The following is a 23,821-nucleotide window of genomic DNA, read 5'->3' on the forward strand; positions in this document are numbered from 1 at the left end:
AGAAGCTTGACCGGCGGTGTCCCACGCAAATGACCGAGATGCACTTTCAGTGGCAGAAATCAAGCTTTACGCTGCTCTGGTATTGAGCTGTCATTGCTTACAGTGGCTAAGCAAAGCACAATACCAAGACCAATCTAAAAATGACTAGCTTGAGAGAACATGCAAGAACCAAGGGCAGCGGTTCAAGCCCTATCAGGGGTGGACGGTCCCCTTTTGCTAAAATGGGCAAGAGAGTCTGCAGTTCCTCTCGGAGGCGTGTGAGTGCTGGGGCACCCCTCATTAACCCTTTGCTGCCCGTCTTGCCACCTGAAACCTGCCCCTTGTCCCCAAAGTGCAGCGTTGGCTGGGGGCAAATATCTGCAGCCTATTGGCAGGCTGGAGAAGAGTCCCTGTGGCGCTCCTGAAGTGTGTGGGGAAGTAAGCCCCTGACCGATTGACCCCACCCCCAACCCCAATAAATGAAGGCAAATCCTGCTTTGCAATTGCTGCCAACTTTTCAGGGCCTTCCTTTCTAGATAGGACTGGAAGATGAAGCGGCTTGAGAGTCAGCTCCAAAATGAAGAGTAGCATTATTTTCTAAAGAGCTGTGTAATGTGGGGAGGGGCAAGCACAGCACCTCTCTTTTGTGGAAGGATAGGGGTATGCGCAGACCCACGAGGGCCAGTGGCGCAATGAATAACGCGTCTGACTATGGATCAGAAGATTGTAGTTTCGACTCCTACCTGGCTCGGGGAAGCGCGTTTCGTTTTTAATTTAACCCCAATTGTAATTGCATAGTCTCCGTCTTCTCCCTAGCCTTGGCCGAGGTACTGAACGCTTAACACTCGAGGTCAGCGGAAATAACGGTCTGTCAGGGCGCCCTTCTTTCCTCAGGCCTTTAACGTCTTGCAGCAACGGTTTCAATGCAAGGCGGCCTGTTTTCCAAATGTGGTCCCACCGTTGATCTCTTGACGGAGGGTGTGGGGGACAAGTCACGCCTCAAAGGTGGGTGCAGACAAGATCTCGGGTATGAAAGCCGCAGACATTGGTATGCGCCTCATACCCAAGCCGCTTGTAGTCGGCCCTTCTTCTTGCAAGTCCAGCCCTCATACTGAGGAATCGGGAGCCTGAAACACGGACAGACTGCATGGGGCCGCCGGGGCCCCACTGGAAACAATGTGGGGAAATTAAGGCTTTTCTCAAAATGTAAATGCAGCAGAAACGGAATCGGGAGTTCTATGTAGAAAAGGCTAGTCTTCCCATACCGGGAGTCGAACCCGGGCCACCTGGGTGAAAACCAGGAATCCTAACCGCTAGACCATATGGGAGGCTGTCAGCAAGAAGCAGGCTATGGAGATCCTGAGAGCAGTGCCCCATGGGTCACCACTGTCAGGATGCTTGAGAAGCTTGACCGGCGGTATCCCACGCAAATGACCGAGATGCACTTTCAGTGGCAGAAATCAAGCTTTACGCTGCTCTGGTGTTGAGCTGTCATTGCTTACAGTGGCTAAGCAAAGCACAATACCAATACCAATCTAAAAATGACTAGCTTGAGAGAACACGCAAGAACCAAGGGCAGCGGTTCGAGCCCTATCAGAGGTGGACTGTCCCCTTTTGCTAAAATGGGCAAGAGAGTCTGCAGTTCCTCTCGGAGGCGCGTGAGTGCTGGGGCACGCCTCATTAACCCTTTGCTGCCCGTCTTGCCACCTGAAACCTGCCCCTTGCGCCCAAAGTGCAGCGTTGGCTGGGGGCAAATATCTGCAGCCTATTGGCAGGCTGGAGAAGAGTCCCTGTGGCGCTCCTGAAGTGTGTGGGGAAGTAAGCCCCTGACCAATTGACCCCAACCCCAATAAATGAAGGCAAATCCTGCTTTGCAATTGCTGCCAACTTTTCAGGGCCTTCCTTTCTAGATAGGACTGGAAGATGAAGCTGCTTGACAGTCAGCTCCAAAATGAAGAGTAGCATTATTTTCTAAAGAGCTGTGTAATGTGGGGAGGGGGCAAGCACAGCACCTCTCTTTTGTGGAAGGATAGGGGTATGCGCAGACCCACGAGGGCCAGTGGCGCAATGGATAAAGTCTGACTACGGATCAGAAGATTGTAGGTTCGACTCCTACCTGGGTCGGGGAAGCGCGTTTCGTTTTTAATTTAACCCCAATTGTATTTGCGTAGTCTCCGTCTTCTCCCTAGCCTTGGCCGAGGTACTGAACGCTTAACACTCGAGGTCAGCGGAAATGACGGTCTGTCAGGGCGCCCTTCTTTCCTCTGGCCTTTAACGTCTTGCAGCAACGGTTTCAATGCAAGGCGGCCTGTTTTCCAAATGTGGTCCCACCGTTGCTCTCTTGATGGGGGGTGCGGGGGACACGTCACGCCTCAAAGGTGGGTGCAGACGAGATCTCGGGCATGAAAGCCGCAGACATTGGTATGCGCCTCATACCCAAGCCGCTTGTAGTCGGTCCTTCTTCTTGCAAGTCCAGCCCACTCGCTGGTCAGCGGAAATAACGGTCTGTCAGGGCGCCCTTCTTTCCTCTGGCCTTTAACGTCCTGCAGCAACGGTTTCAATGCAAGGCGGCCTGTTTTCCAAATGTGGTTCCACCGTTGCTCTCTTGATGGGGGGTGCGGGGGACACGTCACGCCTCAAAGGTGGGTGCAGATGAGATCTCGGGCATGAAAGCCGCAGACATTGGTATGCGCCTCATACCCAAGCTGCTTGTAGTCGGTCCTTCTTCTTGCAAGTCCAGCCCTCATACTGAGGAATCGGGAGCCTGAAACATGGACAGACTGCATGGGGCCGCCGGGCCCCCATGGGAAACAATGTGGGGAAATTCAGGCTTTTCTCAAAATGTAAATGCAGCAGAAACGGAATCGGGAGTTCCATGTAGAAAAGGCTAATCTTCCCATACCGGGAGTCGAACCAGGGCCGCTTGGGGGAAAACCAGGAATCCTAACCGCTAGACCATATGGGAGGCTGTCATCAAGAAGCAGGTTATGGAGATCCTGAGAGCAGTGCCCCATGGGTCCACCACTGGCAGGATGCTTGAGAAGCTTGACCGGCGGTGTCCCACGCAAATGACCGAGATGCACTTTCAGTGGCAGAAATGAAGCTTTACGCTGATCTGGTATTGAGCTGTCATTGCTTACAGTGGCTAAGCAAAGCACAATACCAAGACCAATCTAAAAATGACTAACTTGAGAGAACATGCAAGAACCAAGCGCAGCGGTTCGAGCCCTATCAGGGGTGGACGGTCCCCTTTTGCTAAAATGGGCAAGAGAGTCTGCAGTTCCTCTCGGAGGCGTGTGAGTGCTGGGGCACGCCTCATTAACCCTTTGCTGCCCGTCTTGCCACCTGAATCCTGCCCCTTGCCCCCAAAGTGCAGCGTTGGCTGGGGGCAAATATCTGCAGCCTATTTGCAGGCTGGAGAAGAGTCCCTGTGGCGCTCCTGAAGTGTGTGGGGAAGTAAGCCCGTGACCGATTGACCCCACCCCCCAACCCCAATAAATGAAGGCAAATCCTGCTTTGCAATTGCTGCCAACCTTTCAGGGCCTTCCTTTCTAGATAGGACTGGAAGATGAAGCGGCTTGAGAGTCAGCTCCAAAATGAAGAGTAGCATTATTTTCTAAAGAGCTGTGTAATGTGGCGAGGGGCAAGCACAGCACCTCTCTTTTGTGGAAGGATAGGGGTATGCGCAGACCCACGAGGGCCAGTGGCGCAATGGATAACGCGTCTGACTATGGATCAGAAGATTGTAGTTTCGACTCCTACCTGGCTCGGGGAAGCGTGTTTCGTTTTTAATTTAACCCCAATTGTAATTGCGTAGTCTCCATCTTCTCCCTAGCCTTGGCCGAGGTACTGAACGCTTAACACTCGAGGTCAGCGGAAATAACGGTCTGTCAGGGCGCCCTTCTTTCCTCAGGCCTTTAACGTCTTGCAGCAACGGTTTCAATGCAAGGCGGCCTGTTTTCCAAATGTGGTCCCACCGTTGCTCTCTTGACAGGGGGTGTGGTGGACAAGTCACGCCTCAAAGGTGGGTGCAGACGAGATCTCGGGTATGAAAGCCGCAGACATTGGTATGCGCCTCATACCCAAGCCGCTTGTAGTCGGCCCTTCTTCTTGCAAGTCCAGCCCTCATACTGAGGAATCGGGAGCCTGAAACACGGACAGACTGCATGGGGCCGCCGGGGCCCCACGGGAAACAATGTGGGGAAATTCAGGCTTTTCTCAAAATGTAAATGCAGCAGAAACGGAATCAGGAGTTCTATGTAGAAAAGGCTAGTCTTCCCATACCGGGAGTCGAACCCAGGCAACCTAGGTGAAAACCAGAAATCCTAACTGGTAGACCATATGGGAGGCTGTCAACAAGAAGCAGGCTATGGAGATCATGAGAGCAGTGCCCCATGGGTCACCACTGGCAGGATGCTTGAGAAGCTTGACCGGCGGTGTCCCACGCAAATGACCGAGATGCACTTTCAGTGGCAGAAATCAAGCTTTACGCTGCTCTGGTATTGAGCTGTCATTGCTTACAGTGGCTAAGCAAAGCACAATACCAAGACCAATCTAAAAATGACTAGCTTGAGAGAACACGCAAGAACCAAGGGCAGCGGTTCGAGCCCTATGGACGGTCCCTTTTGCTAAAATGGGCAAGAGAGTCTGCAGTTCCTCTCAGAGGCGCGTGAGTGCTGGGGCACGCCTCATTAACCCTTTGCTGCCCGTCTTGCCACCTGAAACCTGCCCCCTGCCCCCAAAGTGCAGCGTTGGCTGGGGGCAAATATCTGCAGCCTATTGGCAGGCTGGAGAAGAGCCCCTGTGGCGCTCCTGAAGTGTGTGGGGAAGTAAGCCCCTGACCGATTGACCCCACTCCCCCAACCCCAATAAATGAAGGCAAATCCTGCTTTGCAATTGCTGCCAACTTTTCAGGGCCTTCCTTTCTAGATAGGACTGGAAGATGAAGCGGCTTGAGAGTCAGCTCCAAAATGAAGAGTAGCATTATTTTCAAAAGAGCTGTGTAATGTGGGGAGGGGGCAAGCACAGCACCTCTCTTTTGTGGAAGGATAGGGGTATGCGCAGACCCACGAGGGCCAGTGGCACAATGGATAACGCGTCTGACTACGGATCAGAAGATTGTAGGTTCAACTCCTACCTGGCTTGGGGAAACGCGTTTCGTTTTTAATTTAACCCCAATTGTGATTGCGTAGTCTCCGTCTTCTCCCTAGCCTTGGCCGAGGTTCTGAACGCTTAACACTCGAGGTCAGCGGAAATAACGGTCTGTCAGGGCGCCCTTCTTTCCTCTGGCCTTTAACGTCTTGCAGCAACGGTTTCAATGCAAGGTGGCCTGTTTTCCAAATGTGGTCCCACCGTTGCTCTCTTGATGGGGGTTGCGGGGGACACGTCACGCCTCAAAGGTGGGTGCAGACGAGATCTCGCGTATGAAAGCCGCAGACATTGGTATGCAACTCATACCCAAGCCGCTTGTAGCCGGCCCTTCTTCTTGCAAGTCCAGCCCTCATACTGAGGAATCGGGAGCCTGAAACACTGACAGACTGCATGGGGCCGCCGGGGCCCCACGGGAAACAATGTGGGCAAATTCAGGTTTTTCTCAAAATGTAAATGCAGCAGAAATGGAATCGGGAGTTCTATGTAGAAAAGGGTAGTCTTATCATACCGGGAGTCAAACCCGGGCCGCCTGGGTGAAAACCAGGAATCCTAACCGCTAGACCATATGGGAGGCTGTCAGCAAGAAGCAGGTTATGGAGATCCTGAGAGCAGTGCCCCATGGGTCCACCACTGGCAGGTTGCTTGAGAAGCTTGACCGGCGGTGTCCCACGCAAATGACCGAGATGCACTTTCAGTGGCAGAAATCAAGCTTTACGCTGCTCTGGTATTGAGCTGTCATTGCTTACAGTGGCTAAGCAAAGCACAATACCAAGACCAATCTAAAAATGACTAGCTTGAGAGAACACGCAAGAACCAAGGGTCGCGGTTCGAGCCCTATCAGGGGTGGACGGTCCCCTTTTGCTGAAATGGGCAAGAGAGTCTGCAGTTCCTCTCGGAGGCGCGTGAGTGCTGGGGCACGCCTCATTAACCCTTTGCTTCCCGTCTTGCCACCTGAAACCTGCCCCTTGCCCCCAAAGTGCAGCATTGGCTGGGGGCAAATATCTGCAGCCTATTGGCAGGCTGGAGAAGAGTCCCTGTGGCGCTCCTGAAGTGTGTGGGGAAGTAAGCCCCTGACCGATTGACCCCAACCCCCACCCCCAATAAATGAAGGCAAATCCTGCTTTGCAATTGCTGCCAACTTTTCAGGGCCTTCCTTTCTAGATAGGACTGGAAGATGAAGCGGCTTGAGAGTCAGCTCCAAAATGAAGAGTAGCATTATTTACTAAAGAGCTGTGTAATGTGGGGAGGGGGCAAGCACAGCACCTCCCTTTTGTGGAAGGATAGGGGTATGCGCAGACCCACGAGGGCCAGTGGCGCAATGGATAACGCGTCTGACTACGGATCAGAAGATTGTAGGTTCGACTCCTACCTGGCTCGGGGAAGCGCGTTTTGTTTTTAATTTAACCCCAATTGTGATTGTGTAGTCTCCGTCTTCTCCCTAGCCTTGGCCGAGGTACTGAACGCTTAACACTCGAGGTCAGCGGAAATGACGGTCTGTCAGGGCGCCCTTCTTTCCTCTGGCCTTTAACGTCTTGCAGCAACGGTTTCAATGCAAGGCGGCCTGTTTTCCAAATGTGGTCCCACCGTTGCTCTCTTGACGGGGGGTGCGGGGGACACGTCACGCCTCAAAGGTGGGTGCAGACGAGATCTCGGGTATGAAAGCCGCAGACATTGGTATGCACCTCATACCCAAGCCGCTTGTAGTCGGCCCTTCTTCTTGCAAGTCCAGCCCTCATACTGAGGAATCGGGAGCCTGAAACACGGACAGACTGCATGGGGCTGCCGGGGCCCCACGGGAAACAATGTGGGGAAATTCAGGCTTTTCTCAAAATGTAAATGCAACAGAAACGGAATCGGAAGTTCTATGTAGAAAAGGCTAGTCTTCCCATACCGGGAGTCGAAACCGGGCCGCCTGGGTGAAAACCAGGAATCCTAACCGCTAGACCATATGGGAGGCTGTCAGCAAGAAGCAGGTTATGGAGATCCTGAGAGCAGTGCCCCATGGGTCCACCACTGGCAGGTTGCTTGAGAAGCTTGACCGGCGGTGTCCCACGCAAATGACCGAGATGCACTTTCAGTGGCAGAAATCAAGCTTTACGCTGCTCTGGTATTGAGCTGTCATTGCTTACAGTGGCTAAGCAAAGCACAATACCAAGACCAATCTAAAAATGACTAGCTTGAGAGAACACGCAAGAACCAAGGGTAGCGGTTCGAGCCCTATCAGGGGTGGATGGTCCCCTTTTGCTGAAATGGGCAAGAGAGTCTGCAGTTCCTCTCGGAGGCGCGTGAGTGCTGGGGCACGCCTCATTAACCCTTTGCTTCCCGTCTTGCCACCTGAAACCTGCCCCTTGCCCCCAAAGTGCAGCATTGGCTGGGGGCAAATATCTGCAGCCTATTGGCAGGCTGGAGAAGAGTCCCTGTGGCGCTCCTGAAGTGTGTGGGGAAGTAAGCCCCTGACCGATTGACCCCAACCCCCCACCCCCAATAAATGAAGGCAAATCCTGCTTTGCAATTGCTGCCAACTTTTCAGGGCCTTCCTTTCTAGATAGGACTGGAAGATGAAGCGGCTTGAGAGTCAGCTCCAAAATGAAGAGTAGCATTATTTACTAAAGAGCTGTGTAATGTGGGGAGGGGGCAAGCACAGCACCTCTCTTTTGTGGAAGGATAGGGGTATGCGCAGACCCACGAGGGCCAGTGGCGCAATGGATAACGCGTCTGACTACGGATCAGAAGATTGTAGGTTCGACTCCTACCTGGCTCGGGGAAGCGCGTTTCGTTTTTAATTTAACCCCAATTGTGATTGCGTAGTCTCCGTCTTCTCCCTAGCCTTGGCCGAGGTACTGAACGCTTAACACTCGAGGTCAGCGGAAATGACGGTCTGTCAGGGCGCCCTTCTTTCCTCTGGCCTTTAACGTCTTGCAGCAACGGTTTCAATGCAAGGCAGCCTGTTTTCCAAATGTGGTCCCACCGTTGCCCTCTTGACAGGGGGTGCGGGGGACACGTCACGCCTCAAAGGTGGGTGCAGACGAGATCTCGGGTATGAAAGCCGCAGACATTGGTATGCACCTCATACCGAAGCCGCTTGTAGTCGGCCCTTCTTCTTGCAAGTCCAGCCCTCATACTGAGGAATCGGGAGCCTGAAACACGGACAGACTGCATGGGGCTGCCGGGGCCCCACGGGAAACAATGTGGGGAAATTCAGGCTTTTCTCAAAATGTAAATGCAACAGAAACGGAATCGGGAGTTCTATGTAGAAAAGGCTAGTCTTCCCATACCGGGAGTCGAACCCGGGCGGCCTGGGTGAAAACCAGGAATCCTAACCGCTAGACCATATGGGAGGCTGTCAGCAAGAAGCAGGTTATGGAGATCCTGAGAGCAGTGCCCCATGGGTCCACCACTGGCAGGTTGCTTGAGAAGCTTGACCGGCGGTGTCCCACGCAAATGACCGAGATGCACTTTCAGTGGCAGAAATCAAGCTTTACGCTGCTCTGGTATTGAGCTGTCATTGCTTGCAGTGGCTAAGCAAAGCACAATACCAAGACCAATCTAAAAATGACTAGCTTGAGAGAACACGCAAGAACCAAGGGTAGCGGTTCGAGCCCTATCAGGGGTGGACGGTCCCCTTTTGCTGAAATGGGCAAGAGAGTCTGCAGTTCCTCTCGGAGGCGCGTGAGTACTGGGGCACGCCTCATTAACCCTTTGCTTCCCGTCTTGCCACCTGAAACCTGCCCCTTGCCCCCAAAGTGCAGCATTGGCTGGGGGCAAATATCTGCAGCCTATTGGCAGGCTGGAGAAGAGTCCCTGTGGCGCTCCTGAAGTGTGTGGGGAAGTAAGCCCCTGACCGATTGACCCCAACCCCCCACCCCCAATAAATGAAGGCAAATCCTGCTTTGCAATTGCTGCCAACTTTTCAGGGCCTTCCTTTCTAGATAGGACTGGAAGATGAAGCGGCTTGAGAGTCAGCTCCGAAATGAAGAGTAGCATTATTTTCTAAAGAGCTGTGTAATGTGGGGAGGGGGCAAGCACAGCACCTCCCTTTTGTGGAAGGATAGGGGTATGCGCAGACCCACGAGGGCCAGTGGCGCAATGGATAACGCGTCTGACTACGGATCAGAAGATTGTAGGTTCGACTCCTACCTGGCTCGGGGAAGCGCGTTTTGTTTTTAATTTAACCCCAATTGTGATTGCGTAGTCTCTGTCTTCTCCCTAGCCTTGGCCGAGGTACTGAACGCTTAACACTCGAGGTCAGCGGAAATGACGGTCTGTCAGGGCGCCCTTCTTTCCTCTGGCCTTTAACGTCTTGCAGCAACGGTTTCAATGCAAGGCGGCCTGTTTTCCAAATGTGGTCCCACCGTTGCTCTCTTGACGGGGGGTGCGGGGGACACGTCACGCCTCAAAGGTGGGTGCAGACGAGATCTCGGGTATGAAAGCCGCAGACATTGGTATGCACCTCATACCCAAGCCGCTTGTAGTCGGCCCTTCTTCTTGCAAGTCCAGCCCTCATACTGAGGAATCGGGAGCCTGAAACACGGACAGACTGCATGGGGCCGCCGGGGCCCCAAGGGAAACAAAGTGGGGAAATTCAGGCTTTTCTCAAAAAGTAAATGCAACAGAAACGGAATCGGGAGTTCTATGTAGAAAAGGCTAGTCTTCCCATACCGGGAGTCGAACCCGGGCCGCCTGGGTGAAAACCAGGAATCCTAACCGCTAGACCATATGGGAGGCTGTCAGCAAGAAGCAGGTTATGGAGATCCTGAGAGCAGTGCCCCATGGGTCCACCACTGGCAGGATGCTTGAGAAGCTTGACCGGTGGTGTCCCACGCAAATGACCGAGATGCACTTTCAGTGGCAGAAATCAAGCTTTACGCTGCTCTGGTATTGAGCTGTCATTGCTTGCAGTGGCTAAGCAAAGCACAATACCAAGACTTGTCTAATGATGGCTGCCTGAGAAAGAAAGGAAGAAAGACAAAAGGTAAGTGGTAAAGAAAGAAAGGAAGCAAGGAAAGAAGCAAGGAAAGAAAGAAAGAAAGAAAGAAAGAAAGAAAGAAAGAAAGAAAGAAAGAAAGAAAGAAAGAAAGAAAGAAAGAAAGAAAGAAAGAAAGAAAAAACAGCAAGTGAGGGAAAGAAAGGAAGGAAAGAAGGAAAGAAAGAGAGACAGGATTAGGGCCAGAGAGAGTGGGTTTTGGGATCACTGGTTGGAGTGCGAGCTGTCCCTCCCAGGCTCTCTCGTGTGCCCAAGCCCCCGCCCCCACCTGTCATGGGGCGACAGGCGGAAGTGTGAAGGGTGCTGCTGCACACAGGCAAGCGCTGAGAGGCTTGTGGGCACTGCACACAGCAGCTCCGGTAGGCAGCAGACAGCAAGGCTGCCTGCCTACTGGCGTTTGAGCTCCCCTCTCCCCCCTCCTTCCCTCCCCCCCTCCCTCCCTTCCTCCCTCCCTCCCTCCCTCACTCCCTCACTCCCTCCCGTCTGAAAATGCAGAGTGGCAAAGCGGCTGACGGGTCTGTAGTGCGGGACGGTATCTGCATGGGGATGGCCTCCCTAGCCTAGGGGGGAAGGCGCAGGCCATGCTAACAGAAGGGGCAGGGGTTCGAGCCCCATCAGGGGTGGACGGTCCCCTTTTGCTAAAATGGGCAAGAGAGTCTGCAGTTCCTCTCGGAGGCGCGTGAGTGCTGGGGCACGCCTCATTAACCCTTTGCTGCCCGTCTTGCCACCTGAAACCTGCCCCTTGCCCCCAAAGTGCAGCATTGGCTGGGGGCAAATATCTGCAGCCTATTGGCAGGCTTGAGAAGAGTCCCTGTGGCGCTCCTGAAGTGTGTGGGGAAGTAAGCCCCTGACCGATTGACCCCACCCCCCCAACCCCAATAAATGAAGGCAAATCCTGCTTTGCAATTGCTGCCAACTTTTCAGGGCCTTCCTTTCTAGATAGGACTGGAAGATGAAGCGGCTTGAGAGTCAGCTCCGAAATGAAGAGTAGCATTATTTTCTAAAGAGCTGTGTAATGTGGGGAGGGGGCAAGCACAGCACCTCCCTTTTGTGGAAGGATAGGGGTATGCGCAGACCCACGAGGGCCAGTGGCGCAATGGATAACGCGTCTGACTACGGATCAGAAGATTGTAGGTTCGACTCCTACCTGGCTCGGGGAAGCGCGTTTTGTTTTTAATTTAACCCCAATTGTGATTGCGTAGTCTCTGTCTTCTCCCTAGCCTTGGCCGAGGTACTGAACGCTTAACACTCGAGGTCAGCGGAAATGACGGTCTGTCAGGGCGCCCTTCTTTCCTCTGGCCTTTAACGTCTTGCAGCAACGGTTTCAATGCAAGGCGGCCTGTTTTCCAAATGTGGTCCCACCGTTGCTCTCTTGACGGGGGGTGCGGGGGACACGTCACGCCTCAAAGGTGGGTGCAGACGAGATCTCGGGTATGAAAGCCGCAGACATTGGTATGCACCTCATACCCAAGCCGCTTGTAGTCGGCCCTTCTTCTTGCAAGTCCAGCCCTCATACTGAGGAATCGGGAGCCTGAAACACGGACAGACTGCATGGGGCCGCCGGGGCCCCAAGGGAAACAATGTGGGGAAATTCAGGCTTTTCTCAAAATGTAAATGCAACAGAAACGGAATCGGGAGTTCTATGTAGAAAAGGCTAGTCTTCCCATACCGGGAGTCGAACCCGGGCCGCCTGGGTGAAAACCAGGAATCCTAACCGCTAGACCATATGGGAGGCTGTCAGCAAGAAGCAGGTTATGGAGATCCTGAGAGCAGTGCCCCATGGGTCCACCACTGGCAGGATGCTTGAGAAGCTTGACCGGTGGTGTCCCACGCAAATGACCGAGATGCACTTTCAGTGGCAGAAATCAAGCTTTACGCTGCTCTGGTATTGAGCTGTCATTGCTTACAGTGGCTAAGCAAAGCACAATACCAAGACCAATCTAAAAATGACTAGCTTGAGAGAACACGCAAGAACCAAGGGCAGCGGTTCGAGCCCTATCAGGGATGGACGGTCCCCTTTTGCTAAAATGGGCAAGAGAGTCTGCAGTTCCTCTCGGAGGCGCGTGAGTGCTGGGGCACGCCTCATTAACCCTTTGCTTCCCGTCTTGCCACCTGAAACCTGCCCCTTGCCCCCAAAGTGCAGCATTGGCTGGGGGCAAATATCTGCAGCCTATTGGCAGGCTGGAGAAGAGTCCCTGTGGCGCTCCTGAAGTGTGTGGGGAAGTAAGCCCCTGACCGATTGACCCCAACCCCCCACCCCCAATAAATGAAGGCAAATCCTGCTTTGCAATTGCTGCCAACTTTTCAGGGCCTTCCTTTCTAGATAGGACTGGAAGATGAAGCGGCTTGAGAGTCAGCTCCGAAATGAAGAGTAGCATTATTTACTAAAGAGCTGTGTAATGTGGGGAGGGGGCAAGCACAGCACCTCCCTTTTGTGGAAGGATAGGGGTATGCGCAGACCCACGAGGGCCAGTGGCGCAATGGATAACGCGTCTGACTACGGATCAGAAGATTGTAGGTTCGACTCCTACCTGGCTCGGGGAAGCGCGTTTTGTTTTTAATTTAACCCCAATTGTGATTGCGTAGTCTCTGTCTTCTCCCTAGCCTTGGCCGAGGTACTGAACGCTTAACACTCGAGGTCAGCGGAAATGACGGTCTGTCAGGGCGCCCTTCTTTCCTCTGGCCTTTAACGTCTTGCAGCAACGGTTTCAATGCAAGGCGGCCTGTTTTCCAAATGTGGTCCCACCGTTGCTCTCTTGACGGGGGGTGCGGGGGACACGTCACGCCTCAAAGGTGGGTGCAGACGAGATCTCGGGTATGAAAGCCGCAGACATTGGTATGCACCTCATACCCAAGCCGCTTGTAGTCGGCCCTTCTTCTTGCAAGTCCAGCCCTCATACTGAGGAATCGGGAGCCTGAAACACGGACAGACTGCATGGGGCCGCCGGGGCCCCAAGGGAAACAATGTGGGGAAATTCAGGCTTTTCTCAAAATGTAAATGCAACAGAAACGGAATCGGGAGTTCTATGTAGAAAAGGCTAGTCTTCCCATACCGGGAGTCGAACCCGGGCCGCCTGGGTGAAAACCAGGAATCCTAACCGCTAGACCATATGGGAGGCTGTCAGCAAGAAGCAGGTTATGGAGATCCTGAGAGCAGTGCCCCATGGGTCCACCACTGGCAGGATGCTTGAGAAGCTTGACCGGTGGTGTCCCACGCAAATGACCGAGATGCACTTTCAGTGGCAGAAATCAAGCTTTACGCTGCTCTGGTATTGAGCTGTCATTGCTTGCAGTGGCTAAGCAAAGCACAATACCAAGACTTGTCTAATGATGGCTGCCTGAGAAAGAAAGGAAGAAAGACAAAAGGTAAGTGGTAAAGAAAGAAAGGAAGCAAGGAAAGAAGCAAGGAAAGAAAGAAAGAAAGAAAGAAAGAAAGAAAGAAAGAAAGAAAGAAAGAAAGAAAGAAAGAAAGAAAGAAAGAAAGAAAGAAAGAAAGAAAGAAAAAACAGCAAGTGAGGGAAAGAAAGGAAGGAAAGAAGGAAAGAAAGAGAGACAGGATTAGGGCCAGAGAGAGTGGGTTTTGGGATCACTGGTTGGAGTGCGAGCTGTCCCTCCCAGGCTCTCTCGTGTGCCCAAGCCCCCGCCCCCACCTGTCATGGGGCGACAGGCGGAAGTGTGAAGGGTGCTGCTGCACACAGGCAAGCGCTGAGAGGCTTGTGGGCACTGCACACAGCAGCTCCGGTAGGCAGCAGACAGCAAGGCTGCCTGCCTACTGGCGTTTGAGCTCCCCTCTCCCCCCTCCTTCCCTCCCCCCTCCCTCCCTTCCTCCCTCCCTCCCTCCCTCACTCCCTCACTCCCTGCCGTCTGAAAATGCAGAGTGGCAAAGCGGCTGACGGGTCTGTAGTGCGGGACGGTATCTGCATGGGGATGGCCTCCCTAGCCTAGGGGGGAAGGCGCAGGCCATGCTAACAGAAGGGGCAGGGGTTCGAGCCCCATCAGGGGTGGATGGTCCCCTTTTGCTAAAATGGGCAAGAGAGTCTGCAGTTCCTCTCGGAGGCGCGTGAGTGCTGGGGCACGCCTCATTAACCCTTTGCTGCCCGTCTTGCCACCTGAAACCTGCCCCTTGCCCCCAAAGTGCAGCATTGGCTGGGGGCAAATATCTGCAGCCTATTGGCAGGCTGGAGAAGAGTCCCTGTGGCGCTCCTGAAGTGTGTGGGGAAGTAAGCCCCTGACCGATTGACCCCACCCCCAACCCCAATAAATGAAGGCAAATCCTGCTTTGCAATTGCTGCCAACTTTTCAGGGCCTTCCTTTCTAGATAGGACTGGAAGATGAAGCGGCTTGAGAGTCAGCTCCAAAATGAAGAGTATCATTATTTTCTAAAGAGCTGTGTAATGTGGGGAGGGGCAAGCACAGCACCTCTCTTTTGTGGAAGGATAGGGGTATGCGCAGACCCACGAGGGCCAGTGGCGCAATGAATAATGCGTCTGACTATGGATCAGAAGATTGTAGTTTCGACAACTACCTGGCTCGGGGAAGCGCGTTTCGTTTTTAATTTAACCCCAATTGTAATTGCATAGTCTCCATCTTCTCCCTAGCCTTGGCCGAGGTACTGAACGCTTAACACTCGAGGTCAGCGGAAATAACGGTCTGACAGGGCGCCCTTCTTTCCTCTGGCCTTTAACGTCTCGCAGCAACGGTTTCAATGCAAGGCAGCCTGTTTTCCAAATGTGGTCCCACCGTTGCTCTCTTGATGGGGGGTGCGGGGGACACGTCACGCCTCAAAGGTGGGTGCAGACGAGATCTTGGGTATGAAAGCCGCAGACATTGGTATGCGCCTCATACCCAAGCCACTTGTAGCCGGCCCTTCTTCTTGCAAGTCCAGTCCTCATACTGAGGAATCGGGAGCCTGAAACACGGACAGACTGCATGGGGCCGCCGGGGCCCCACGGGAAACAATGTGGGGAAATTCAGGCTTTTCTCAAAATGTAAATGCAGCAGAAACGGAATCGGGAGTTCTATGTAGAAAAGGCTAGTCTTCCCATACCGGGAGACTAACCCGGGCCGCCTGGGTGAAAACCAGGAATCCTAACCGCTAGACCATATGGGAGGCTGTCAGCAAGAAGCAGGTTATGGAGATCCTGAGAGCAGTGCCCCATGGGTCCACCACTGGCAGGATGCTTGAGAAGCTTGACCGGCGGTGTCCCACGCAAATGACCGAGATGCACTTTCAGTGGCAGAAATCAAGCTTTACGCTGCTCTGGTATTGAGCTGTCATTGCTTACAGTGGCTAAGCAAAGCACAATACCAAGACCAATCTAAAAATGACTAGCTTGAGAGAACATGCAAGAACCAAGGGCAGCGGTTCGAGCCCTATCAGGGGTGGACGGTCCCCTTTTGCTAAAATGGGCAAGAGAGTCTGCAGTTCCTCTCGGAGGCGTGTGAGTGCTGGGGCACCCCTCATTAACCCTTTGCTGCCCGTCTTGCCACCTGAAACCTGCCCCTTGTCCCCAAAGTGCAGCGTTGGCTGGGGGCAAATATCTGCAGCCTATTGGCAGGCTGGAGAAGAGTCCCTGTGGCGCTCCTGAAGTGTGTGGGGAAGTAAGCCCCTGACCGATTGACCCCACCCCCAACCCCAATAAATGAAGGCAAATCCTGCTTTGCAATTGCTGCCAACTTTTCAGGGCCTTCCTTTCTAGATAGGACTGGAAGATGAAGCGGCTTGAGAGTCAGCTCCAAAATGAAGAGTAGCATTATTTTCTAAAGAGCTGTGTAATGTGGCGAGGGGCAAGCACAGCACCTCTCTTTTGTGGAAGGATAGGGGTATGCGCAGACCCACGAGGGCCAGTGGCGCAATGAATAACGCGTCTGACTATGGATCAGAAGATTGTAGTTTCGACTCCTACCTGGCTCGGGGAAGCGCGTTTCGTTTTTAATTTAACCCCAATTGTAATTGCATAGTCTCCGTCTTCTCCCTAGCCTTGGCCGAGGTACTGAACGCTTAACACTCGAGGTCAGCGGAAATAACGGTCTGTCAGGGCGCCCTTCTTTCCTCTGGCCTTTAACGTCTCGCAGCAACGGTTTCAATGCAAGGCAGCCTGTTTTCCAAATGTAGTCCCACCTTTGCTCTCTTGATGGGGGGTGCGGGGGACACGTCACGCCTCAAAGGTGGGTGCAGACGAGATCTTGGGTATGAAAGCCGCAGACATTGGTATGCGCCTCATACCCAAGCCACTTGTAGCCGGCCCTTCTTCTTGCAAGTCCAGTCCTCATACTGAGGAATCGGGAGCCTGAAACACGGACAGACTGCATGGGGCCGCCGGGGCCCCACGGGAAACAATGTGGGGAAATTCAGGCTTTTCTCAAAATGTAAATGCAGCAGAAACGGAATCGGGAGTTCTATGTAGAAAAGGCTAGTCTTCCCATACCGGGAGACTAACCCGGGCCGCCTGGGTGAAAACCAGGAATCCTAACCGCTAGACCATATGGGAGGCTGTCAGCAAGAAGCAGGTTATGGAGATCCTGAGAGCAGTGCCCCATGGGTCCACCACTGGCAGGATGCCTGAGAAGCTTGACCGGCGGTGTCCCACGCAAATGACCGAGATGCACTTTCAGTGGCAGAAATCAAGCTTTACGCTGCTCTGGTATTGAGCTGTCATTGCTTACAGTGGCTAAGCAAAGCACAATACCAAGACCAATCTAAAAATGACTAGCTTGAGAGAACATGCAAGAACCAAGGGCAGCGGTTCAAGCCCTATCAGGGGTGGACGGTCCCCTTTTGCTAAAATGGGCAAGAGAGTCTGCAGTTCCTCTCGGAGGCGCGTGAGTGCTGGGGCACGCCTCATTAACCCTTTGCTGCCCGTCTTGCCACCTGAAACCTGCCCCTTGTCCCCAAAGTGCAGCGTTGGCTGGGGGCAAATATCTGCAGCCTATTGGCAGGCTGGAGAAGAGTCCCTGTGGCGCTCCTGAAGTGTGTGGGGAAGTAAGCCCCTGACCGATTGACCCCACCCCCAACCCCAATAAATGAAGGCAAATCCTGCTTTGCAATTGCTGCCAACTTTTCAGGGCCTTCCTTTCTAGATAGGACTGGAAGATGAAGCGGCTTGAGAGTCAGCTCCAAAATGAAGAGTAGCATTATTTTCTAAAGAGCTGTGTAATGTGGGGAGGGGCAAGCACAGCACCTCTCTTTTGTGGAAGGATAGGGGTATGCGCAGACCCACGAGGGCCAGTGGCGCAATGAATAACGCGTCTGACTATGGATCAGAAGATTGTAGTTTCGACTCCTACCTGGCTCGGGGAAGCGCGTTTCGTTTTTAATTTAACCCCAATTGTAATTGCATAGTCTCCGTCTTCTCCCTAGCCTTGGCCGAGGTACTGAACGCTTAACACTCGAGGTCAGCGGAAATAACGGTCTGTCAGGGCGCCCTTCTTTCCTCAGGCCTTTAACGTCTTGCAGCAACGGTTTCAATGCAAGGCGGCCTGTTTTCCAAATGTGGTCCCACCGTTGATCTCTTGACGGAGGGTGTGGGGGACAAGTCACGCCTCAAAGGTGGGTGCAGACAAGATCTCGGGTATGAAAGCCGCAGACATTGGTATGCGCCTCATACCCAAGCCGCTTGTAGTCGGCCCTTCTTCTTGCAAGTCCAGCCCTCATACTGAGGAATCGGGAGCCTGAAACACGGACAGACTGCATGGGGCCGCCGGGGCCCCACTGGAAACAATGTGGGGAAATTAAGGCTTTTCTCAAAATGTAAATGCAGCAGAAACGGAATCGGGAGTTCTATGTAGAAAAGGCTAGTCTTCCCATACCGGGAGTCGAACCCGGGCCACCTGGGTGAAAACCAGGAATCCTAACCGCTAGACCATATGGGAGGCTATCAGCAAGAAGCAGGCTATGGAGATCCTGAGAGCAGTGCCCCATGGGTCACCACTGTCAGGATGCTTGAGAAGCTTGACCGGCGGTATCCCACGCAAATGACCGAGATGCACTTTCAGTGGCAGAAATCAAGCTTTACGCTGCTCTGGTGTTGAGCTGTCATTGCTTACAGTGGCTAAGCAAAGCACAATACCAATACCAATCTAAAAATGACTAGCTTGAGAGAACACGCAAGAACCAAGGGCAGCGGTTCGAGCCCTATCAGAGGTGGACGGTCCCCTTTTGCTAAAATGGGCAAGAGAGTCTGCAGTTCCTCTCGGAGGCGCGTGAGTGCTGGGGCACGCCTCATTAACCCTTTGCTGCCCGTCTTGCCACCTGAAACCTGCCCCTTGCGCCCAAAGTGCAGCGTTGGCTGGGGGCAAATATCTGCAGCCTATTGGCAGGCTGGAGAAGAGTCCCTGTGGCGCTCCTGAAGTGTGTGGGGAAGTAAGCCCCTGACCAATTGACCCCAACCCCAATAAATGAAGGCAAATCCTGCTTTGCAATTGCTGCCAACTTTTCAGGGCCTTCCTTTCTAGATAGGACTGGAAGATGAAGCTGCTTGACAGTCAGCTCCAAAATGAAGAGTAGCATTATTTTCTAAAGAGCTGTGTAATGTGGGGAGGGGGCAAGCACAGCACCTCTCTTTTGTGGAAGGATAGGGGTATGCGCAGACCCACGAGGGCCAGTGGCGCAATGGATAAAGTCTGACTACGGATCAGAAGATTGTAGGTTCGACTCCTACCTGGGTCGGGGAAGCGCGTTTCGTTTTTAATTTAACCCCAATTGTATTTGCGTAGTCTCCGTCTTCTCCCTAGCCTTGGCCGAGGTACTGAACGCTTAACACTCGAGGTCAGCGGAAATGACGGTCTGTCAGGGCGCCCTTCTTTCCTCTGGCCTTTAACGTCTTGCAGCAACGGTTTCAATGCAAGGCGGCCTGTTTTCCAAATGTGGTCCCACCGTTGCTCTCTTGATGGGGGGTGCGGGGGACACGTCACGCCTCAAAGGTGGGTGCAGACGAGATCTCGGGCATGAAAGCCGCAGACATTGGTATGCGCCTCATACCCAAGCCGCTTGTAGTCGGTCCTTCTTCTTGCAAGTCCAGCCCACTCGCTGGTCAGCGGAAATAACGGTCTGTCAGGGCGCCCTTCTTTCCTCTGGCCTTTAACGTCCTGCAGCAACGGTTTCAATGCAAGGCGGCCTGTTTTCCAAATGTGGTTCCACCGTTGCTCTCTTGATGGGGGGTGCGGGGGACACGTCACGCCTCAAAGGTGGGTGCAGATGAGATCTCGGGCATGAAAGCCGCAGACATTGGTATGCGCCTCATACCCAAGCTGCTTGTAGTCGGTCCTTCTTCTTGCAAGTCCAGCCCTCATACTGAGGAATCGGGAGCCTGAAACATGGACAGACTGCATGGGGCCGCCGGGCCCCCATGGGAAACAATGTGGGGAAATTCAGGCTTTTCTCAAAATGTAAATGCAGCAGAAACGGAATCGGGAGTTCCATGTAGAAAAGGCTAATCTTCCCATACCGGGAGTCGAACCAGGGCCGCTTGGGGGAAAACCAGGAATCCTAACCGCTAGACCATATGGGAGTCTGTCATCAAGAAGCAGGTTATGGAGATCCTGAGAGCAGTGCCCCATGGGTCCACCACTGGCAGGATGCTTGAGAAGCTTGACCGGCGGTGTCCCACGCAAATGACCGAGATGCACTTTCAGTGGCAGAAATGAAGCTTTACGCTGATCTGGTATTGAGCTGTCATTGCTTACAGTGGCTAAGCAAAGCACAATACCAAGACCAATCTAAAAATGACTAACTTGAGAGAACATGCAAGAACCAAGCGCAGCGGTTCGAGCCCTATCAGGGGTGGACGGTCCCCTTTTGCTAAAATGGGCAAGAGAGTCTGCAGTTCCTCTCGGAGGCGTGTGAGTGCTGGGGCACGCCTCATTAACCCTTTGCTGCCCGTCTTGCCACCTGAATCCTGCCCCTTGCCCCCAAAGTGCAGCGTTGGCTGGGGGCAAATATCTGCAGCCTATTTGCAGGCTGGAGAAGAGTCCCTGTGGCGCTCCTGAAGTGTGTGGGGAAGTAAGCCCGTGACCGATTGACCCCACCCCCCAACCCCAATAAATGAAGGCAAATCCTGCTTTGCAATTGCTGCCAACCTTTCAGGGCCTTCCTTTCTAGATAGGACTGGAAGATGAAGCGGCTTGAGAGTCAGCTCCAAAATGAAGAGTAGCATTATTTTCTAAAGAGCTGTGTAATGTGGCGAGGGGCAAGCACAGCACCTCTCTTTTGTGGAAGGATAGGGGTATGCGCAGACCCACGAGGGCCAGTGGCGCAATGGATAACGCGTCTGACTATGGATCAGAAGATTGTAGTTTCGACTCCTACCTGGCTCGGGGAAGCGTGTTTCGTTTTTAATTTAACCCCAATTGTAATTGCGTAGTCTCCATCTTCTCCCTAGCCTTGGCCGAGGTACTGAACGCTTAACACTCGAGGTCAGCGGAAATAACGGTCTGTCAGGGCGCCCTTCTTTCCTCAGGCCTTTAACGTCTTGCAGCAACGGTTTCAATGCAAGGCGGCCTGTTTTCCAAATGTGGTCCCACCGTTGCTCTCTTGACAGGGGGTGTGGTGGACAAGTCACGCCTCAAAGGTGGGTGCAGACGAGATCTCGGGTATGAAAGCCGCAGACATTGGTATGCGCCTCATACCCAAGCCGCTTGTAGTCGGCCCTTCTTCTTGCAAGTCCAGCCCTCATACTGAGGAATCGGGAGCCTGAAACACGGACAGACTGCATGGGGCCGCCGGGGCCCCACGGGAAACAATGTGGGGAAATTCAGGCTTTTCTCAAAATGTAAATGCAGCAGAAACGGAATCAGGAGTTCTATGTAGAAAAGGCTAGTCTTCCCATACCGGGAGTCGAACCCAGGCCACCTAGGTGAAAACCAGAAATCCTAACTGGTAGACCATATGGGAGGCTGTCAACAAGAAGCAGGCTATGGAGATCATGAGAGCAGTGCCCCATGGGTCACCACTGGCAGGATGCTTGAGAAGCTTGACCGGCGGTGTCCCACGCAAATGACCGAGATGCACTTTCAGTGGCAGAAATCAAGCTTTACGCTGCTCTGGTATTGAGCTGTCATTGCTTACAGTGGCTAAGCAAAGCACAATACCAAGACCAATCTAAAAATGACTAGCTTGAGAGAACACGCAAGAACCAAGGGCAGCGGTTCGAGCCCTATGGACGGTCCCTTTTGCTAAAATGGGCAAGAGAGTCTGCAGTTCCTCTCAGAGGCGCGTGAGTGCTGGGGCACGCCTCATTAACCCTTTGCTGCCCGTCTTGCCACCTGAAACCTGCCCCCTGCCCCCAAAGTGCAGCGTTGGCTGGGGGCAAATATCTGCAGCCTATTGGCAGGCTGGAGAAGAGCCCCTGTGGCGCTCCTGAAGTGTGTGGGGAAGTAAGCCCCTGACCGATTGACCCCACTCCCCCAACCCCAATAAATGAAGGCAAATCCTGCTTTGCAATTGCTGCCAACTTTTCAGGGCCTTCCTTTCTAGATAGGACTGGAAGATGAAGCGGCTTGAGAGTCAGCTCCAAAATGAAGAGTAGCATTATTTTCAAAAGAGCTGTGTAATGTGGGGAGGGGGCAAGCACAGCACCTCTCTTTTGTGGAAGGATAGGGGTATGCGCAGACCCACGAGGGCCAGTGGCACAATGGATAACGCGTCTGACTACGGATCAGAAGATTGTAGGTTCAACTCCTACCTGGCTTGGGGAAACGCGTTTCGTTTTTAATTTAACCCCAATTGTGATTGCGTAGTCTCCGTCTTCTCCCTAGCCTTGGCCGAGGTTCTGAACGCTTAACACTCGAGGTCAGCGGAAATAACGGTCTGTCAGGGCGCCCTTCTTTCCTCTGGCCTTTAACGTCTTGCAGCAACGGTTTCAATGCAAGGTGGCCTGTTTTCCAAATGTGGTCCCACCGTTGCTCTCTTGATGGGGGTTGCGGGGGACACGTCACGCCTCAAAGGTGGGTGCAGACGAGATCTCGCGTATGAAAGCCGCAGACATTGGTATGCAACTCATACCCAAGCCGCTTGTAGCCGGCCCTTCTTCTTGCAAGTCCAGCCCTCATACTGAGGAATCGGGAGCCTGAAACACTGACAGACTGCATGGGGCCGCCGGGGCCCCACGGGAAACAATGTGGGCAAATTCAGGTTTTTCTCAAAATGTAAATGCAGCAGAAATGGAATCGGGAGTTCTATGTAGAAAAGGGTAGTCTTATCATACCGGGAGTCAAACCCGGGCCGCCTGGGTGAAAACCAGGAATCCTAACCGCTAGACCATATGGGAGGCTGTCAGCAAGAAGCAGGTTATGGAGATCCTGAGAGCAGTGCCCCATGGGTCCACCACTGGCAGGTTGCTTGAGAAGCTTGACCGGCGGTGTCCCACGCAAATGACCGAGATGCACTTTCAGTGGCAGAAATCAAGCTTTACGCTGCTCTGGTATTGAGCTGTCATTGCTTACAGTGGCTAAGCAAAGCACAATACCAAGACCAATCTAAAAATGACTAGCTTGAGAGAACACGCAAGAACCAAGGGTCGCGGTTCGAGCCCTATCAGGGGTGGACGGTCCCCTTTTGCTGAAATGGGCAAGAGAGTCTGCAGTTCCTCTCGGAGGCGCGTGAGTGCTGGGGCACGCCTCATTAACCCTTTGCTTCCCGTCTTGCCACCTGAAACCTGCCCCTTGCCCCCAAAGTGCAGCATTGGCTGGGGGCAAATATCTGCAGCCTATTGGCAGGCTGGAGAAGAGTCCCTGTGGCGCTCCTGAAGTGTGTGGGGAAGTAAGCCCCTGACCGATTGACCCCAACCCCCACCCCCAATAAATGAAGGCAAATCCTGCTTTGCAATTGCTGCCAACTTTTCAGGGCCTTCCTTTCTAGATAGGACTGGAAGATGAAGCGGCTTGAGAGTCAGCTCCAAAATGAAGAGTAGCATTATTTACTAAAGAGCTGTGTAATGTGGGGAGGGGGCAAGCACAGCACCTCCCTTTTGTGGAAGGATAGGGGTATGCGCAGACCCACGAGGGCCAGTGGCGCAATGGATAACGCGTCTGACTACGGATCAGAAGATTGTAGGTTCGACTCCTACCTGGCTCGGGGAAGCGCGTTTTGTTTTTAATTTAACCCCAATTGTGATTGTGTAGTCTCCGTCTTCTCCCTAGCCTTGGCCGAGGTACTGAACGCTTAACACTCGAGGTCAGCGGAAATGACGGTCTGTCAGGGCGCCCTTCTTTCCTCTGGCCTTTAACGTCTTGCAGCAACGGTTTCAATGCAAGGCGGCCTGTTTTCCAAATGTGGTCCCACCGTTGCTCTCTTGACGGGGGGTGCGGGGGACACGTCACGCCTCAAAGGTGGGTGCAGACGAGATCTCGGGTATGAAAGCCGCAGACATTGGTATGCACCTCATACCCAAGCCGCTTGTAGTCGGCCCTTCTTCTTGCAAGTCCAGCCCTCATACTGAGGAATCGGGAGCCTGAAACACGGACAGACTGCATGGGGCTGCCGGGGCCCCACGGGAAACAATGTGGGGAAATTCAGGCTTTTCTCAAAATGTAAATGCAACAGAAACGGAATCGGAAGTTCTATGTAGAAAAGGCTAGTCTTCCCATACCGGGAGTCGAAACCGGGCCGCCTGGGTGAAAACCAGGAATCCTAACCGCTAGACCATATGGGAGGCTGTCAGCAAGAAGCAGGTTATGGAGATCCTGAGAGCAGTGCCCCATGGGTCCACC

General features: G+C 53.3%; 20 non-coding genes across 20 annotated transcripts; 10 read left to right on the plus strand and 10 right to left on the minus strand.

The window, feature by feature from the left end:
* Positions 1-1,235: 1,235 nt before the first annotated feature.
* On the minus strand, positions 1,236-1,307 carry TRNAE-UUC (transfer RNA glutamic acid (anticodon UUC)). The gene has a single exon. It is a non-coding gene; the product is annotated as a tRNA-Glu (tRNA).
* A 2,369-nt stretch (positions 1,308-3,676) lies between these two features.
* TRNAH-AUG (transfer RNA histidin (anticodon AUG)) lies at positions 3,677-3,749 on the plus strand. Its single transcript has one exon. It is a non-coding gene; the product is annotated as a tRNA-His (tRNA).
* A 1,302-nt stretch (positions 3,750-5,051) lies between these two features.
* Positions 5,052-5,124, plus strand: TRNAR-ACG (transfer RNA arginine (anticodon ACG)). The gene has a single exon. It is a non-coding gene; the product is annotated as a tRNA-Arg (tRNA).
* A 1,310-nt stretch (positions 5,125-6,434) lies between these two features.
* On the plus strand, positions 6,435-6,507 carry TRNAR-ACG (transfer RNA arginine (anticodon ACG)). The gene has a single exon. It is a non-coding gene; the product is annotated as a tRNA-Arg (tRNA).
* A 505-nt stretch (positions 6,508-7,012) lies between these two features.
* On the minus strand, positions 7,013-7,084 carry TRNAE-UUC (transfer RNA glutamic acid (anticodon UUC)). Its single transcript has one exon. It is a non-coding gene; the product is annotated as a tRNA-Glu (tRNA).
* A 734-nt stretch (positions 7,085-7,818) lies between these two features.
* TRNAR-ACG (transfer RNA arginine (anticodon ACG)) lies at positions 7,819-7,891 on the plus strand. The gene has a single exon. It is a non-coding gene; the product is annotated as a tRNA-Arg (tRNA).
* A 505-nt stretch (positions 7,892-8,396) lies between these two features.
* TRNAE-UUC (transfer RNA glutamic acid (anticodon UUC)) lies at positions 8,397-8,468 on the minus strand. The gene has a single exon. It is a non-coding gene; the product is annotated as a tRNA-Glu (tRNA).
* Positions 8,469-9,202: 734 nt separating this feature from the next.
* On the plus strand, positions 9,203-9,275 carry TRNAR-ACG (transfer RNA arginine (anticodon ACG)). The gene has a single exon. It is a non-coding gene; the product is annotated as a tRNA-Arg (tRNA).
* A 505-nt stretch (positions 9,276-9,780) lies between these two features.
* Positions 9,781-9,852, minus strand: TRNAE-UUC (transfer RNA glutamic acid (anticodon UUC)). Its single transcript has one exon. It is a non-coding gene; the product is annotated as a tRNA-Glu (tRNA).
* A 1,344-nt stretch (positions 9,853-11,196) lies between these two features.
* TRNAR-ACG (transfer RNA arginine (anticodon ACG)) lies at positions 11,197-11,269 on the plus strand. The gene has a single exon. It is a non-coding gene; the product is annotated as a tRNA-Arg (tRNA).
* Positions 11,270-11,774: 505 nt separating this feature from the next.
* On the minus strand, positions 11,775-11,846 carry TRNAE-UUC (transfer RNA glutamic acid (anticodon UUC)). The gene has a single exon. It is a non-coding gene; the product is annotated as a tRNA-Glu (tRNA).
* Positions 11,847-12,580: 734 nt separating this feature from the next.
* TRNAR-ACG (transfer RNA arginine (anticodon ACG)) lies at positions 12,581-12,653 on the plus strand. Its single transcript has one exon. It is a non-coding gene; the product is annotated as a tRNA-Arg (tRNA).
* Positions 12,654-13,158: 505 nt separating this feature from the next.
* Positions 13,159-13,230, minus strand: TRNAE-UUC (transfer RNA glutamic acid (anticodon UUC)). Its single transcript has one exon. It is a non-coding gene; the product is annotated as a tRNA-Glu (tRNA).
* Positions 13,231-15,152: 1,922 nt separating this feature from the next.
* Positions 15,153-15,224, minus strand: TRNAE-UUC (transfer RNA glutamic acid (anticodon UUC)). Its single transcript has one exon. It is a non-coding gene; the product is annotated as a tRNA-Glu (tRNA).
* A 1,309-nt stretch (positions 15,225-16,533) lies between these two features.
* Positions 16,534-16,605, minus strand: TRNAE-UUC (transfer RNA glutamic acid (anticodon UUC)). Its single transcript has one exon. It is a non-coding gene; the product is annotated as a tRNA-Glu (tRNA).
* A 1,309-nt stretch (positions 16,606-17,914) lies between these two features.
* TRNAE-UUC (transfer RNA glutamic acid (anticodon UUC)) lies at positions 17,915-17,986 on the minus strand. Its single transcript has one exon. It is a non-coding gene; the product is annotated as a tRNA-Glu (tRNA).
* Positions 17,987-20,355: 2,369 nt separating this feature from the next.
* On the plus strand, positions 20,356-20,428 carry TRNAH-AUG (transfer RNA histidin (anticodon AUG)). Its single transcript has one exon. It is a non-coding gene; the product is annotated as a tRNA-His (tRNA).
* A 1,302-nt stretch (positions 20,429-21,730) lies between these two features.
* On the plus strand, positions 21,731-21,803 carry TRNAR-ACG (transfer RNA arginine (anticodon ACG)). The gene has a single exon. It is a non-coding gene; the product is annotated as a tRNA-Arg (tRNA).
* A 1,310-nt stretch (positions 21,804-23,113) lies between these two features.
* TRNAR-ACG (transfer RNA arginine (anticodon ACG)) lies at positions 23,114-23,186 on the plus strand. Its single transcript has one exon. It is a non-coding gene; the product is annotated as a tRNA-Arg (tRNA).
* A 505-nt stretch (positions 23,187-23,691) lies between these two features.
* TRNAE-UUC (transfer RNA glutamic acid (anticodon UUC)) lies at positions 23,692-23,763 on the minus strand. Its single transcript has one exon. It is a non-coding gene; the product is annotated as a tRNA-Glu (tRNA).
* Positions 23,764-23,821: the final 58 nt, after the last annotated feature.

Source organism: Ambystoma mexicanum, chromosome 4p, assembly GCF_040938575.1.
Source record: "Ambystoma mexicanum isolate Mex_15411 chromosome 4p, UKY_AmexF1_1, whole genome shotgun sequence".
In the NCBI taxonomy this organism is placed as follows: domain Eukaryota; kingdom Metazoa; phylum Chordata; class Amphibia; order Caudata; family Ambystomatidae; genus Ambystoma; species Ambystoma mexicanum.